Source organism: Diorhabda carinulata, chromosome 8 (assembly GCF_026250575.1).
Source record: "Diorhabda carinulata isolate Delta chromosome 8, icDioCari1.1, whole genome shotgun sequence".
Lineage (NCBI taxonomy): Eukaryota > Metazoa > Arthropoda > Insecta > Coleoptera > Chrysomelidae > Diorhabda > Diorhabda carinulata.
This window is the reverse complement of record NC_079467.1, coordinates 9,579,363-9,597,714: the sequence shown is the minus strand read 5'-3', so window position 1 is coordinate 9,597,714 and position 18,352 is coordinate 9,579,363.

The following is an 18,352-nucleotide window of genomic DNA, read 5'->3' as shown; positions in this document are numbered from 1 at the left end:
CCGTCGCCAATAAGCACTTCGGAGAGCTGACCTGCAGCCGTATTTAGATAATTTACTTATTTGCTTTAGTATCGGCAGTAGACTAAGAGATAATTATCAATATCAACAAATTTTCTCCTTCAACATAATTTTATAAACAATAATTTTTACCAAGTATTGACACATATGACAAAAATTTTATGCGCCCTATAAAAATCAGAAATGTATCTTAGCAGTAACCTGTATAAATAAATTTAATAATCTATTAAATATCCAACTGAAATTGAAGTGATCGATAATTTATAGTATATTTAACAAAACTAAAATATTTAGCCGGTAATTCACGGCAATGGTATCAGCGATCAACGCTGATACCAATGTACCTACGCGGCACTCATGAGGACCTTTAGCGTATCAACAGTTTCGTTAAATATACAATATAATCTACCATATTACTCAGTTTGAACCAACCCGGAATGAGTTGAATTTACGGAGTTTATTTCACCTGGATCAAATCGAACCTTGCCAGCTGAAGGTCATTATGTTTACTTCTAGCAGAATTAGGTGGAACGGAATGACTAGTATGTGAGAATTACAAGGATTACTACTTACGTTTCCAGATAGACAATTAAAAACAAGTATTTATAATTCAGAAGTTACCGACTTTACGTTGCTCTAATAGAACGGTGGCGACATGAGCAGTTATTCTGAAAAATATGTATGCGAGTGGAACTGATGAACGACATTTAAACTATATCCACTCACATATTAGTTAATCAAAACCTGGTAGAGGAAATACAAACACCAACGGGTATCCGATAGAGATTCCTTAAGCCCGCAACTATTCAACCTGATAATGGACGAAATAATAAATCATGTCAAGAATATAGCAAGAGGATAATCATTTACAACGGGCGCAATAAAAATAATCTGTTATGCCGATGACGCTGTAATTGTGGCAGTGTGCGAGGACGACTTACAGCAGTTCTAATATTCATTCTACGTAAAAGCTAAAACCTTTAACATGCAAGTATCCACTGTAAAAACTAAAACCCTTGTCATCTTTAAAGAGCCAATGAGGTGCAAACTCGCCCCAGAAAGTAAAACCATAGAACAGGTAATGTCATTTGACTACCCAGTCACACAGATCAGCGCAGACCAGAACAGAATAAATAAAGTAGAAGGACAAGCAAACAAAGCCAGCCGAATATCAGGCGCACTCTGGGACATTATCTGGAATAATACCAGTATGAACAAAAGGGCAAAAGTTGAAATATACAAAACCTGCATTAGACCCATATTGACATATGCTATAGAAACAAGAGCGGACAACAAAAGAAGTAAAAATCATAATTCGAATAAGAGAAATGTTATAAATGTTATAACATGTTAACATAGTCAGATGGGGACGTAAACGTAGAAGAGCTTGGAACGAACACGATAGGATGACCAGAGAAAAATTAGCAAGGAGCGCACGAGACACGACAACCTTTAGTAAGACCTCCAAAAATATGGATGGATTAATGGACATCAACATGTCAAGGATGACAAGCTGGAAACTACAGGCCTGAGGCCTACAATACGTTGAAGAAATAAATCTTGCAATATCAGTTGTAGCGATGTGCGACCACGATTGAATCCGAAAAACCAGCAAAACACAGTGGCTCCTGATAGAGCTTCATCACCAAAAGTCGAAGCGAGTTTATAGACACACTGTTGTTGGTTTAGTCCAATTCGGAAGTCATATAATTTAATTCCATTTTTTGACCAAGATGAATGTTCTAAGTATCTATAAACAACTAAAATAGTGATCGTATGACAAAACTTTCTGAGTATATTCACCTTTAAAATGTCAAACTTTATGTTGGCAATGTCATATTTGACATCAAAACCGGAAATAAAGAAATGACAAATATAGAATATTATGGATTGAACAATGAAAATGCATCGTACTTATAGTTCTTTCAAAACCAGTCCTGCACAACCACTTAAAGTTGACGTCGATGTTGATGATACACGTTACAGATTTATAAGGGATATTGCAGTGGGTATTTTGTTGTCGAGAAATCTCGGAATCAAACGATCGTATCAGCTGTAATTGGCATTGCTTTCCGTGATTCTTCTTTGTCTTCCTATTTAGAAAGTTTTACAATGTTGAATAATAACACTCAAATGTCAACAGTAACTGAAATATTCAAAGAATAAACAAGTGTCTTAGAAAAGTAAAAATTTGAATTGTGACATATAATTAGAGCATCCTCAATTTCAATCTGAAATTAAGTTTCCCTTTTATTTTTAAGGAGTTGATAATCAACAAAAGTCATAGGTAGTGAACATACGAGGATTATTGAAAACGTTATGTTCCTGGCCACAGGCTTATCGCGAAAATCTGTGTGCGTGGCGTTTCTCAGAATTGATTCGTCAAATTTGCCGTTTTACAATAAAGGAGCTTTCACACAGTTCTCCTCAAGTTTAGGATGTGAATAATTCGAAATTCACTTTGGTATTTATAGATGATTACCACCTTCATTACTGGACCACCAGTAACTGGTGACAAGACGTGATTGAGTCAAGTCGCCAATACAGTACTGTCAAGGTTCATAACTAGGATAGTTGGTAGCCATCTTTCACTTTTAGGCCTTCTGCTAAACTTGTTGTACCCTACTTAAAACTACCTCAGACAAATGGAAGCTAATCCTGCAATCACCGATAAAGTGGACTGCAGTTTCATCCTCTTCCATGAACCAGCGACATTCCGCATCGTCCTTGATTCCTGTAACAAGAAGAAGGCGTCTCTTATGACCGTATTCGGTTGAAATGCCCGTGACGAGTCGCCTGTTAAAGTAGGACAGTTGATTGGTTTGGTACCAGAAGGTCAATCTCTGTGTGAGTCTGTTAATCTCATGCCAAAGTTTTTATCCATCTCCGCTGACTTCGACTTGAGATCAGACTATTAAGATATATAATGGTGTTTGCCCGTGGCCAGGAACCCTAAATCAGTTCTTGTAGGACAAGCATACAGAACACAGTTTCAGATGTTAGGGCAGCTTTGTTGTCTAAGCAGATTGGGATTACTCAGTATCTCTGATGCAAAGCACAATGAATATTCTTCTAACCGTGATTGATGTAAGTAATTTTCAATTCTGTAATACCATTTTTAATAAAAATTATTATTTGACGTTATACTTTGACCATCTTTTCAGTAGATTATGATCAAAGCTCATTTGTTAATAGAATTATGTATCATTACATTATATTTTAAAAATGCCATTGAGTTACACACCGCAAAGCATGTGGTTTTTAAATGATGGTGAGCCTGCTTACGCTAATAAATTAATTGATGATAAACAGACTAAACTATTTCCTAGAAGAGGGATCCAGTACAGTGACCACTAACGTCACCAGATTACAATAAAATAGACTCATTTTTCTAGAGTCATAAAAGAAATGAAGTGTACAAAATACGGAATTAATTTCGTAATATTTCCATAGAAATGCTTCGAAATGTGAGATACTCTCCTAATTATGTGTAAGTATGCATAGATAACAAGAAGTGTATGTATACTGTAGTAAATAGATGTTTTGTGTTGTTTCGTTTATTTGTAATATATTCATTTTTTCTTTACATTTGTTATTTATATATAGTATTATATATAGTAGCAAATAGAACTAATAAAATGTCAGTTTTTAACAAATAAATCATAGCCAACTCACAATTAATTATTTAATGATTGGATAAATAATCGTTGTATTGCTCAGAAAGATTGAAATATCACAAGAACTAATATTTTAGGTATAGGGAATGCTGGCTGGAAAAGAAAGTATGTTGGTAGTACTTTTCGATACTTCCATAAAATAAAGGGTGATTCATTTGGAAAAAACCGAAAAAATAATGTAGTAGTTTTTTAATTCACCGTGTATCAGATTCAATGAATATTAACGAATATTCGAATACTACTATTCGAATGTTTTGAATGGAACAGATCTTCATTCTTGAATTTCTTAGATTGAACAATGTAATGAGCTTGTTACGATTTTTATTGAAAATGAGAACTTTTTAAATACGCCGTAGAACAAATCATAACCCTATATTATTGTAATGTAATGGGAAAGTCAAGCTGACTCCAAATATGCAATAAAGTATAGGGCATTTCTTTCAAAAAAATGTAACTTTGAAAAAGCACAGCATTCTGGAACAATATTAAAATGTAAAAACTGATGATGGCTATAATCCATTCAATTTTTGAATTGATATCTTGAAGGACCAGGGGAACTCTATCACATTAATCAATCACTCTGTTTACAAAAAAGTTTTTGTAGTGAGAGTGTGGCAATTTTCCTCTAAATGTTTGATATTGTTCTGTAGAAAAGTAGGAAGAATGATCTTATTTCAACATTGTAAAAGTAAGCATCTTCTGATATGATTAAATTATTAAAAATTACTTACATTTAAAAATTGAGAATGCCTACACTTTTATAGATATTATAGATACAACATCAATATTCATATGGACGTTTGACTTTTGGTCTTTTCTGATAGGAAATCATTTCATAATAACAGGTAAAAATTTAACGTTTCGACCTATTTTGGTCTTTCCAAAATATGACATTGACAATTAATGTAATTATATTAATCACTAGATCACCTACAACATGAATATATGTCTATTTGATTCCGTTTCAAGAATTTTCGAATTCATGTAATTGAATCTATTTCAAAATTTTTTTAAGAGACCGTATCTCAATATCCACTTCTTGATGGGCTGTGTCTTTTTCGATATAATCGTTTCCTTCATTTGGTTTTAAAGTGTCCTTTGGATGTTTAATGAATTGCTCTCTTGTTGACATTTGCCATCTTAATTGGTGGTGATTGCTTGATAGGTTTTTTAAATCTTCAATCAAATGTTTTTCCATAGTGAATAATCATTTATGTTAATTCACAAGGTGAATACAAATTGAATCATTTTTTCACTAGATTGATGCTATTTTCGCATTAGTTATCTTTTTTCACAGATTGAGTTGTCCTCGTTGGTTAGATGTCTAATGATTATTATTATTATATCATTCCATACACATTGTTATATTTGTTTTAAGAATAATTCCATCTCCGCAACTCGTTGTTGTTAATTTCTTAAGGGTACTATACTCGACAAGATTGAATTTCTAATTGAGTATGTATGTTATCCTAAGTTCTGGAATAACTGTTTGAAAACAGGATAAAACCGGCCAGTGGGATTCATCATGATTCGGGATCGTTCTAATAAATGTTGAGGAAGCTCAACTCGTTGACTCGTTGAGCATGATACCAGGAGATATATCGTTCACGGGGTTCTCAGATGTAGATACGAGTCGGCAGTTATATATTTGATATGATTCTCGATTCCTTCCAACACGATTCCCTACGAAAATATCTTGAAGATTGTGTACACTTTTAAATCAGCCTAATACCACCGTGAAGCCTAATCAACAAACTGCACAACTTGTGTCAATGTCTATGGAAATCTTGCCCTTTTCGATTAATCGTACAAGTAGAAGAACAGCTATAAGCTGCTCCAGACAGGCAACCGTTTGTGACTCTAGTGGAGCGACCTTTTATTTTGCGCAGATAAATTCTAACAATAAATTCTATGTCATTGACATTCAGGCACAAGACTTGTCGATTTACTTTAAACTGATTTGAACAGTATAATCCGTTGCGAAATTGTAGTTAACGAGTATAACTATTTTGGCCATTATACTAGATGGACACAGGCACAAACAGTCCAAGATTTGAGAAGTTTCAGACAAGATAGATCATTTGTTAACCACAATTTGTATGTTATTTAAAAAATAGCCTGAAGTAGCTACGCAAGAAGCGTCCAAAAGAACTCGTAATTTAGTAGTGAGGCTACTTTTTTTAATGACTCCGTGATGTAGCAAAAAATACAACTGCTGACTATTTACATTATTGACCTTTAGCTTGTGTCCTAGAGCTATATACCCGTTTATAAATTTACAAGATTCTTCGGAAATATGTAATGGACTATTGTGTTGGCATCTGCAAATTTTACAAGAACTTGAATGGCATTGTTTTATCATGTGACCGAGAGGTAAACAGTTTATACATAATCTCTTTCTCTCTGGTTCGTTTGTACGATCATTCACGATCAGTTCTTGAAAATCTACACGAACTTGATTATCGTCGGTTCAAGTTTCAAACCTCGTAAACTCCATAGCACCAAATTTTACAGTACACAAAAAAACTTAACTAATATAAAATAAAGATTCGACTTGTTTTTTTAAGGATTGAAATACTGGCGAGATATCAAATTTCGAAAAAGTAACTGAAAACAATTTAAATTAATTTACATGGAGAGCGGTCAGCTTTAAACAAAATGGCGGTATGGAGTTGCGAAGTTCTGTATTTAGAATTTAAATTGTAAAGGATTTGAGTCTACACCAGTTTTTTTGTTAGGTGCATTTAGAAATTATGTATTTAATGGTACCAAAACTTTGATATTGCAATAAAACGAAGATTTGCGACTTAAGCTGACGATATAGTGTTCGTTTTGGTGAAAAGGACAAAGTTTTGGGTAATTAAAAGTTTTTGTTCAAAGACATGATTTGTTTTGAAGAGTATTTTACTAATCTCTAACGATTCTAAAACGTTAACACGATCTTTTAAGAAATTGAACTGTTGGATTATCATACCCAGTGTTTTTCTGTTTCTATTCACGCGAAGTGATTTGATCTAATTTTTATGATATTTATCTCAATAATCAGTCGGTTTTTTGAGACTTTTCCATATACTAAAATATTTTCTTAGATGGTAAAATGCACGCGCATCACTAACAAGAGATTTGTTTTCACATATGCTAGTTCACTAGCATGCTTTTTCGCATGCAAGTTGATCTAGATCTATTTTAGAAGTCAATAAAGAATATTAATTTCAATACAAAATAATAATATGAGTAATCAGGTTATGAAATATTGTATAGACGACTTAACAACGGTTTTAATTAACGAATAGGAGGATATATTGGAGGCTATGTTAACAAAAGCCAAACGGAAAAAGAAATGAGATGTAGGTCAGAAATTGGATCTCACAGTGTTCATCTTTGGGAGCCTCGAGCACTCTTCTGCCGAAACTGATATCTGATCTGATATTTCCGCTCCCATTTTCGAATGGGAGTAGATAAATTTGATAAGTTACTTTCAAAAGTATCAAACGAAATTCAGCGACAAGCTACCTACATGTCGGCTAGAATAAAACTGAAAGTTACATCACGTTATAGTAGAGTTGCCAACCATCCTGTTTTCCCAGGACATGTCCTAGTTTTTGAAGTGTCCTGGGACGGCCTGGGTTTTTAAATTTTAAAATTCGCGCGCCTCTTCTCACATTTTTCCGCTACGAGTGGCCTCACGGCTTCGCAAGTAATTGCGTTGCCGCGCTGCGTGCTGTTTCAAAAAAAAGGCACTCTTTCCCTCTACCTGTGCTTACCATTCCGTCCCTTTCTTGCATTAGACATACAGAGCTAGCTATATAGTCAGATTACTATTTAGTTGTAATTTGTTTGTATAAATGAACAGGAACATTTAAAAATATTCATGATTGACTTCTAAGAGTAAGAACAATTTTAAAGAAGTTGCATGACGAAGGAATATATACGGCAGAATTTCCAACTAAAATTGAAGATTTTTATAAAGAAATCAATGACTATTTGGAAATGTGAATTGAACCATTTGATGATCTAGAATTTGTCCACTGGATTGATCTAACAGGGTCTCATCTGCTAGATTGGAAGAACAGTGAAATCTTTGGTTTTTCAAAAAATCATATTATTGAAATCGACAACGAAAAATTATTTGACGATTGGGTTAATTTGAAAAATTTTAGCACAAATTTGACTCTTACTCAAAAAGACTGAGAAACAGTATGCAGAACTACAGAAAGTGGTTAAATATGTATTTAATATACCAGGTCATAACGTTAATGTCTAGAGAGTCTTTTCCCTCATAAATTCACAATCGATTACTGCCAACAACAGTAACAGCAATAATCAAAACTATATATATAACAAAGCATAAATATGAAGTGTGACCAATTTTATAATTATTTGCTTACTCAACCACAGATACTGAAGGAAATTAATGGGTTTGAAAAGTATAGTAAAAATTAATAAGTTTATAATATTAGAATGTATTAGATACTATAAGTTATAGTATCTAATATCTAATGGTTAGTCTTTAACTAACCTAAGTTTCAAAAATTTGTTACAAACTAAAGTGTGTTTTATATTTTAATAACTAGTTTTCAACATAATTTTATTCAAATATTTTTATTAAAAAATCTAGATATTTATTTAACCATTGCAACTCTATTAATGCGTCCTCTTTTCAAACTGAATTGTCCTGGTGTTTCTACCTTGAAATCCTGGTTTTTAAAATTTGAGGTTGACAACCCTATGTTATAGTATAGTACTGTTGGCTTGACGACGATTACGAGTTTTCCTACATTGACGTTGGATCTAATAGAAGATCATCTGATGGGGTTTTTTACAAATTCTTTTCACAACATACCCAAAGATTCAGTAGTAGTAGGTGATTTTGGACTGACTCATACTTGATGAGGCCCTATCATTTTCTAGGAGCAGTAGACAAATGAAAGATAATTTCTAACAATCGATTATCTAGGACTGATGTAAATGCCTTCGCGATACTTGCTTCTTCATTTTGTACATTTGAAAAGCTACATTACCAGCGAATGTGTAAATTTTGAAGATATTATTTCAGTGAATTGAATCTTCCCGACAAACACAAGCTATCAAAAGCCAATACATTGACTATTTTAATGGTAACGGAGGTGTCTCCCGGCAAAACAAATTCTCAATTTAGACGAGAATTTTAAAAAATTTGGAAGTACAGAATTATCGCAATGATTGATAAATAAATAAACTTATTCTGACTATGGCTAAATTAATTTTATAAACAGCATTATAGTTATTTATGCAACAAGTGAGAAAGTAACACTTTTTTTCACGAGTAGGTTTGATTGCACGAGCCGAAGGCGAATGTGGAAATTCTTACGAATGAAAAAAGTTACTCACGAGTTTTATACAAAATTTTTTCTACATCCGTATACTTAAAAAATTTTATAATTGCGTTAAAAAATGACACGTTACGCCACTTTTTTTTAAATGAAAAGCGTGAAAGAATGTACCGCTACGGTACTTTTTTCACACTTTCGACCAATTTAGAAATTACATTCTTTATGAAATATAATAATTATTTACCTTTGAATAATTTGTAGTACTACTTATTGTTGGCACTACTATCTTCTTAACTGCATGTAATGTGTCGTAATATTCGGTTTACAAACGCTTTAGGACCCCCGCACATAGTCACTGGCATGCGACTGTTCACACATATGATTTGAATGCTTGTGGCTTGCTAGTAAAGTACTCAGCCGAGTACACTGGCATGTTCAAATGAGCCTTTAAGGTATGTACATGCCAGTGTACCCGGCCGAGTAAAATGCGTGCGTATCGCTATAAAGCCACAACATTCAAATAATATGTGAGAATAGTCACTAGTGCTAGTGCACGGATGTATTCGGATACAGCTCTACTTTTTCGTGTTAGTGAAGAGTGGGTGTCGGAAAGTACCAGAGCACTATACCAGCACGTTTATTCCGTTTGTTTCAAGAGTCGTGTTGAAATAAAAATGAAAATAAGCGGAAAATAACAAAAGTGGAGTGAAAAGGAAACTATTCATTTTATTGAACTATACATAAATGGGGAATGTTTGTAGAATGTAACATGTGATGATTATAAAAATAAACATAAACGAGAAGATGCATATTAACAGATTCTTCCAAAATTCATGACCCAAACTCAACAACTCCAGATGCGGAAAATGATATAAAAAATTGGGGCAGGCGACATATCGTCGATGCGCGTTCGAAACCGCGTAAGAGCAGTTTGTAAATACCGCGTAACAACAAAACGCGCAAAATTCAAATATCGTGCTGGCCGATTCTAAACGCCTATTGGCTTATACTAGAGTTCATCTGATTTGAATTATCCAATGAGAAACGTCAGTTGAGCTATCGAAACAATACCGCGGAACAGTAGGAGGCCTGAAGTTGGTAGCAAGTTTTTTCTTCCTCCTGTAAAATCATTAAAAAGCAAATACGCGGTCTCTACAAATTGCTCTTACGCGGATCCGCACGCGCAGCGACGATATATAAACCGAATATTAGGTGGTACCACACATTACATGCTGTGAATGCCCGAAAACTAGCATGACGTGAATACCAAATCTGTTGCTAGTGATGACCGCGAATTTTACTCGGTCAAGTACAACGGCATGTATAAATGATCCTTAAGTGATTAAGACGACTCCTCGTTTTCTTTGACTAAATTGAACGAAGCTTTTACATTATTTTGTGTAAAATGCGATTATCATTATTTCTTTTGCAAACTTTTGTATATCGCTAATAGATCCATTTTGATGAATGAAAGAATCATATGAGCCCCTAAACTCTAGCCAATTATCATAGTGACCGTCAAATTGAAGCAATTCTGGTAATTTTATGTTAAATCCGTTCAAATTAGTGGAAGTGACAAAATCTCCCTGAATTAATACTACCATTACTATCGCTACACCCGTTTTTATTTTTAATCGATTCTTCACCAAATGCTTTTTATATTACTACTTTTGAAATAGCAATCACGGTCACAATTTTCTGTCTATATCCGTTGCCAGATGATGTATTGATATCTAGATAGGCTAGACCAATTCCATGCATAAAAATATTGCTTACCATAGCAACGAACAATAACTTATTAGAAGTGTCAGTGTGAAGTTTGACGTCAAAAAAGTAAACTAGAGTTACGCAATAAATTAATAGAAAAAAGTGAAAATCGAAAAATTGGAGTATCTAGCCATCATCAATTATTTGTATTTAAAAGGGTTAAGAGGTAAGCATATTTACGAAGATTTGCTTAATACCCTTGGTAATCAATGTCCTTCGTATGCGACCATAAAAAGTTGGACTGCAAGCTTCTAGAGAGTTGAATTTTCCATTGACGGTGACGGCCGATCGGAAAGGCCAGTTTCTGTGTCAGTCCCCGAAAATATCGATGCAGTTCATGACATGATTATATCAGACCGTCGAATTAGGCTAAAACGGATATCTGAAGCACTGAATATTTCATACGAATGCGTTCATCATATAGTTAACGTCAATTTGGACATGAGAAAAATCACTGCAAAATGAATCGATGTAGAATTCTTAAACCGAATTGTTACTATGGATCAGACTTGGCTACATTTCTACGATCCAGAAACAAAAAAACAATCGATGGAATGGCGACACTCTGTTTCTCCAAGACCTAAGAAATTTCGTGTCCAAAAATCTGCTGGAAAAGTTCTTGCTTCTTTCTTCAACTGAAAAAAAGTTTAAAAGGTCGTAAATTTTCTTCCAACGAGGAGATAATAAAAGCTGTGAAGGTCTGGTTTGCCAAGCAAGAAAAAACATTTCTATAAAAGTTCTAAAGACGTTGCAGGTTCGCTGTAATAAATGTATCCAATTAAGAGGAGAATATGTTGAGTAATAAAATGTTGGACATTGAAATTTTGTTTGGTTCTATAGTAGGCTAAGAATTTTTCTATACATCCTCGGATTTGATCAATACCATATTGAATTTGTTTGAACTAGTCTAACGCAAGTCCAGAACGCCTTAATTCGTTTTACAACTTTTTTAAGTGATCTTGGACCTATAATTTTTAAATAAGGAATATTTCGCTTTAATTGCATCTTTTTTATGCGTTATTCTTTCAATATCTGACGTAATCATTTCGATTTCATACTTATATTAAATCAATAATCAAAATAATTAAAAGATAATATAAGGGACCCTACTAGTATTTGTAAACACTATCTTAAAATATTATTAAATAGCAACATAAATCGAGACGGGCTTTTGATAGGAAAATTGAGGTAAAAACTCACTTTTGTCTCCAATTTCTTTCTTGTCTCTTGTTCTGGTTTTTGCAGGGTTTTTTTTTATTTTTTTAATTCAAGCTAAACCGCTTCCACCCAAGGTGATTAGCGGGGTGTATAACAATATACAACAATATACAATATTAGATTTTGTTTAGTAGATTAATGTCCTTTAGGAATCCCAACAATTTATCAACAGTTTACACCTAAGAGTATATTTAAGTCTGTGGGTAGTCTATATTTTAGCCGGTACGTGTCGAACTTAGTGCAATTGATCAGGACATGTTTCACTGTTAAGTGTTCTTGACATGAGTCACATATAGGAGCATTGTCATTATTGAAAAGATAAGTGTGTGTAAATTTGCAATGCCCTATTCTAAGTCTGGTAATAATCATTTGTGCTCTGCGTGTTATTTTAGGATACTTCCACAGTGTCACTGTTGATTTAAATTCGCGAAGTTTGTCTTGCGATCGCTGCCAGTCTTGTTGCCAGTGGTTGTGAACTTTTTCCCGAATAAGTGTTCTCACGTCACTCACCACGCACTTTGTTATGAGTTCAGCATTAACGTTTACGATTGCGTTGCCTCTGATGCCAATGTGAGCAGGAATCCAAATGAAATCGACAGATTTCTTGTCGTTCTGGATATTGTGAAGCAGTGATTTGATTGATTGTAATATTTGATCCTTGGGATAGGGATGTTTCAAGGAATGAATGCTACTTAAGGAATCAGATAAATTAGGGTTTTGGGATTTGGGAAGGAGGTAGTTACTTTGAGGGCATGAAAGATAGCATAGAGTTCTGCCGTAAATATGCTAGTGTGTGGGGAGAATTTTATGCTGTAAGATTCAGTTGCGGTCACTACTGCAGCACCCACTCCTGCCTCCGATTTCGAAGCATCCGTGTAGTATGTTGAAGTCAATGTAGTTATGCAGTATCCTGTTAGGAGCTCTAAGTTAAATTTCTGAAGAAGATCTCTAACTCTGGCATAGAATGGCTTAGATAGATGCGGTTTTTTATCAAAAAGATCTCTATATATGTTGTTGAATGTCTTATTGTAAACTGGTTTTTCAGCATTTGTGGATATAGCAGCCGCGTAATTCAAGCTCAATATAGAGCGTCTGTAGCTTAATGATGGTTCACCAAGAAGACTTCGAATGCTGGTATTAGGGGATGTTGTAAACGAGCCTGAAGCTGTTTTTAATGCTGTATTATGGATAACATCGAGTTTGCGAAGTACAGTTTTTCTGGCAGATGCATATGCTATGGAGCCGTAGTCTATTTTAGACCTAATCAGCGTTTTATATATAAGTAGTAGCGTTGTTTGGTCAGATCCCCAATTTATATTTCCTAGACTTTTCATTATATTAAGCCGCTTCATACATGTTTGGACTAACTTCTCTATGTGTTCTTTCCAGGTAAGCTTATGGTCAAAGATCATTCCTAGAAATTTTGCTGATGATTTAAAGTTGACATTTTGGTTATAAAGTTTCAATTTTGGGATAGTATATGAACGATTTCTGCTAAATACCACACCTGTTGTTTTGGTAACAGAAAACCTGAAGCCGGATTGACGTGACCATAGTTCCAAATTTGTGATGAATTGTTGAATAAATAGAGATATTGTATTTATATTTTTTCCTTTTATGTAAACTACTAGGTCGTCTGCGAAGACTCTTGCTTTCAGTGGTTTTTTCAGATTATTGAGTATGTTGTTGATGGCAATCAGAAATAAAGTAGGGCTGATAACTGAGCCTTGTGGGGTTCCATTTGCTTGGCGGTAAGCATCAGATAGTACGTCGTCAACCTGAACCTTGAATGTTCTGTTGGCAAGGAAGTTGTTGATGAAAGCAAGGCAATTTCCTGTGATATTCCATCTTCGTAGTTGCATCAGAATGTTTGGAGTCCAGCAGGTATCAAATGCTTTTGAGATATCGAAGAAAATGGCTACGCATACCTGTTTGGTGGCAAAAGCCTCGTTGATCTTACTTTCCAAATCCACAATATTGTCTAGAGTTGAGCAGTTTGGTCTAAAACCAGTTTGTTCCTTGATTAAGAGGTTAGAAGTTTCGAGATGCCACGTGAGTCTTTGGTTGACAATTTTCTCTAGCAGTTTTCCCATTGAGCAAGTTAGTGATATAGGTCTGTACGAGTTGGCTTCTTGTTTGGGCTTTTTAGATTTCAAAAATGGTAGAATAATAGCTTCAGACCATAAAGAAGGGAATACTTTATCTTCCCATATCTTGTTGAAAAGCTTCAGTAGATGCCGTTTTGCTGAAGATGGTAGATATTTGAGAAATATGACTGGAATATTGTCTGGACCTGGGCTCGAGTTTTTCATTTTTTCTAAGGAGCTGTCAAGTTCTTCTATAGTAATAGGAAGGTTTAAAGGGTTATCCAGTGTATCTTCAAATCTGATGGGAGTTTGTTCGATTTGAGTCTTGTAATTGAGAAAGTCGCGTGTGAAATTTGAAGTTGACGATTGTTCTTGGTAGGATTGGCCCAAAATATTGGCTATATCTATTGTGGATGAGTAGTAACGATCATTGTGTTTAATGCTACGGATAGTGCTTTTTGAACTATGTCCATTCATTTTTCTTATTTTGGTCCAGACTTGATTTATTGGAGTGGAGGAGTTTATTCCAGAAACATATTCCTGCCAAGATTTTTTCTTGGATTGTTTGATCACAAGTTGTGCCTTTACTTTGTATTTTTTCAACTCTACGCGATTTTGGAGAGTTTTGTGTTTCCTGTACTTGTTCAACGCTGCTTTTGCTTCCCTGATAGCTATTTCGCAATCTTGATTCCACCAGGGGACTGGAGTATGGCCTTTTATATCTTTTGTTTGGCCAATGTGCTGGCTGGCACTATCCAAGATGATTTTATTGAAGTTCAATACACATTTCTGGACATCGTTGGTATTATCGCAGCTATCCATGTTTAGCTCAATCTGGTTACTGAAGGATGTCCAATCTGCACAATTTATTCTCCATTTAGGTGAGTATTTTGGTGAACATTTTCCTGGAGAGGTGCGATTTTCGATAATAATTGGAAAGTGATCGCTTCCATAGGAGTACGAGAGAGCCTCCCATGATAGATTGGCAGAAAGTGCTGGGTCGCAGAGACTTAAATCGATAGCAGAAGTTTCTCCGGTGGATATGTTGAACCTAGTATGGCTTCCATCATTCAGAAAATTCAGTGGAATGTCGGCAATGAGTTTCTCTAGTATGAGACCTCTTGAGTTTGTCGATTTACTGCCCCAGGTTATGTTATGTGCATTAAAATCTCCAACAATGATTCTTGGACTTGGTATCTGATTTAGTAAGTTTTCTAAGTCTTTGTATTCTATTGTGGAGTCGGGAGCAATGTATATATTACAGATGTAAGAGGTTTTATGGCTGGTGAGTTTTACTACAAGGGCTTCGATATCTGAGTTTACATGGAAGTGATCTGCTTGTAAAGATTTGCTTATTAAAGTTACCACTCCTCCACTAGCACGTTTGGTATTATTACGAGTTTTGGAGAAGAATTGAAATTGACTGTTTGAATAGCTGCTATCTGGTTTAAGATTGGATTCTTGAAGGCATATGATGTCCGGGGAGTATTCTTTAATAATAACTTGTAGCATACCAAGTCGATGGTAGAAACCATCTATGTTCCATTGAAGAATTGAGTTGAATTTTGGACTAATTTGAGAGGGTTATGTGCGACAAATCAGTTGTTAGTAGTTGAATCAGATTCAGAGTCAATTAAGTCTTGGCCAAGATGATTAAATATCTTTTTTTAAGTATGGTGATTCTCGTTTTTGTTGCCTTGTCATTTATGTAGGGATATACTTCGGTTAACATAGTAGTAAGCGCAAGGAGGTCAGAAGTGAAATCTTGAGCTATATTTACAGGTTGGAGTGAGCCGGTTACATTATCTAGTAGAACAATTAATTGGTCGTAGTCCAGAATGAAAGGTGGCGAATGATTTTCGATGAACTCTTTGCAGGATATTGTTGATTGTTTCTTGCTCGATTTATTCTTTTTTAGTATTGGTTTTGGCTTAGGGAATAATTTTTCGGGCGTTATGTTATTATCGCTATCGGGTGTGGGGGTGTCTTCCATAGGCCTTTTGTTTGTGATTTTGGGAATATCTGTTGCATCCGTTTCTGCTTCCATATTCGTTGAAGTTGCGGGCGTCTCTTGACTAAGTGAAGAGTCTTCTGTTGTTGGATAAGAAGTCAATTTTTGTGTATTGATGTTATTTGTTGACGAAGATAGTGGAAGAGTTTGGATTGGGGTTGTAAGAAGAGTTTGGGAAGTCGAAAGCGGTTGAATATTTGATGTTGAACTATATGTATTAGGTTCTGATTGGCTGGAGCTATTGATACATTGTGAGGCTATATGACCATCAGCTTTGCATTTGTAGCATGTTAGTCCATCTTTTTGGAGGAATACTCGGTAGCTGGTTTGTTCGAATTCAATCAGTATGGAGTCTGGAAGCTGTTGCGTATAAGGGCTTACGTAAATCTGTCTTCTGAAGCTTAGGATGTGACTATACTCAGCTAATGTTGCACCGATTCTTAGAAACGTCATGGGAGAAACTGGATTTAGACCTAATTTTAATATTTCATCTGTTAGCAGTTGATGAGGGATGGTTGGACTTACATTGGAAAGTATGATTCTATCAGCCGGATACTAGTACGCTAGTTTTTCGCTACTAGTTTTTCGCCGTTGACGGTTATGGAGCCATAATTGTTCATGAAGTTGTCAACAACTGATTTGTTTGCCAAGTACATACAGACACGATTGTTCGAAAGCCTTGATGAAAAAATAATATTTTTTGGTTGAATGATTGATCCTAATGGGATAAGGTAATCCTGTAATTTGGCATTGTTGATAGCGGAAAAAACGATTGCTTGTTGTTTGCTTGGAAAAACAGTTTGGTTAACTGCTGATGAATAGCTTTTGATGACTGTTGTAGGAGTGTCTGACTGTGTATTATTGATTGAAGACATCATTAAAATTTGATTTTATTTGGCCGGAATTTGGAATACGTCCCTGGCCACTATTTGTAAATAGTAGCATGCGAAATTGGTTTGCTGCTTTTATAGGTGAAGTACTAATCGAATTGACTGTGTTTATGATGAGTAATTCACTAAGTTTAGATAACTTGGAGATCAATATAAGTATGGTGAACTTACAGTTTCTGAAACTACTTCTCACTGGACAGAACTGTGTTAATGGTCCGCCACTGGTGAAAACCAGATTCTTTTACTATTCACAACACCGTAAAAACTCTAGTACAAATTTACTAACGCGTATTTAATGACTTTGTAAACAAACACCGAGTTAAACAAAAGGTACGTGTTCACTCGTTGATCGACAAAATCGTACTCCTTTGCAGGGTTTGATGATATGAGTGTGTAAAAACTCCGCTTTGAAATCTGCTTCAAAATTCTAATAATATCGTTTTTATATAAGTCGAATATATTCAACAACTTTTTTTACTTTTCTTGCGCTTTGTCGACTATCGATACTTGTTTTTAAATGAAACACAACGAATAGATGAGAATTTGTTTTTATTAGATATTAAATAATGTTATTGATATTCAGTAGACGTTCTAAGGATTTCTACTACTTGTATCGGCTATAATACCGTCGTTATATTTTCATAGTAAGAGGGGGCAACAAAACGCCGTTCAGCATTAATCACAATATCACCCCATCTGAAATACGTTAAGTAAATTTTTCTTCAATATCAATATAGTTTACAGATAATAAGGTGGGCTTGTCTGTTGATACCGATACACTCCTATTTTCTTTGCTCGCTACATAATGTTTCTGTTACTTCTTGGTTTTCGTCATTGATTGTTACAGATGTATATAGAATTTTTTCAGTTTTAGGTTCTTTCCCTGCATGATGATATTTTGTTTAATAATTATTATGGCATTCCCGACGTTAGCCACATTTAAAGGTGAATGTTGTAATATGAATCAAAGTATCTTAATTTTATATACGATTGTGACCCAACAATAACACAAATATCTGTTTTTTCAATTATCCTGAATGCTTGGAACATTTGTTGATGTTTCACTTCACTGGAATTTGATTCCGTTATCCTTATTTCCTAAAATGTTTCTTTGCTTTGGTTATGCTCCAATACTACGATGCTCTAGATCAGCGTTTCTCTACCTTTTTTGGACCGCGGACCAGTAGATTTGTTAAAAAAAAATTGCGGACCAGTGATATTTTCTTAACAACAAAGTATCTATAAAGAACTACTTCGTAAGTTAGTTGTAACATTTTTATTATCATTTGCCTACAGTAATATTTAAATGTAAAGATATATAATTATGCACACATATAATAATAAGTATATACACCTTTGACAAAAATGACAA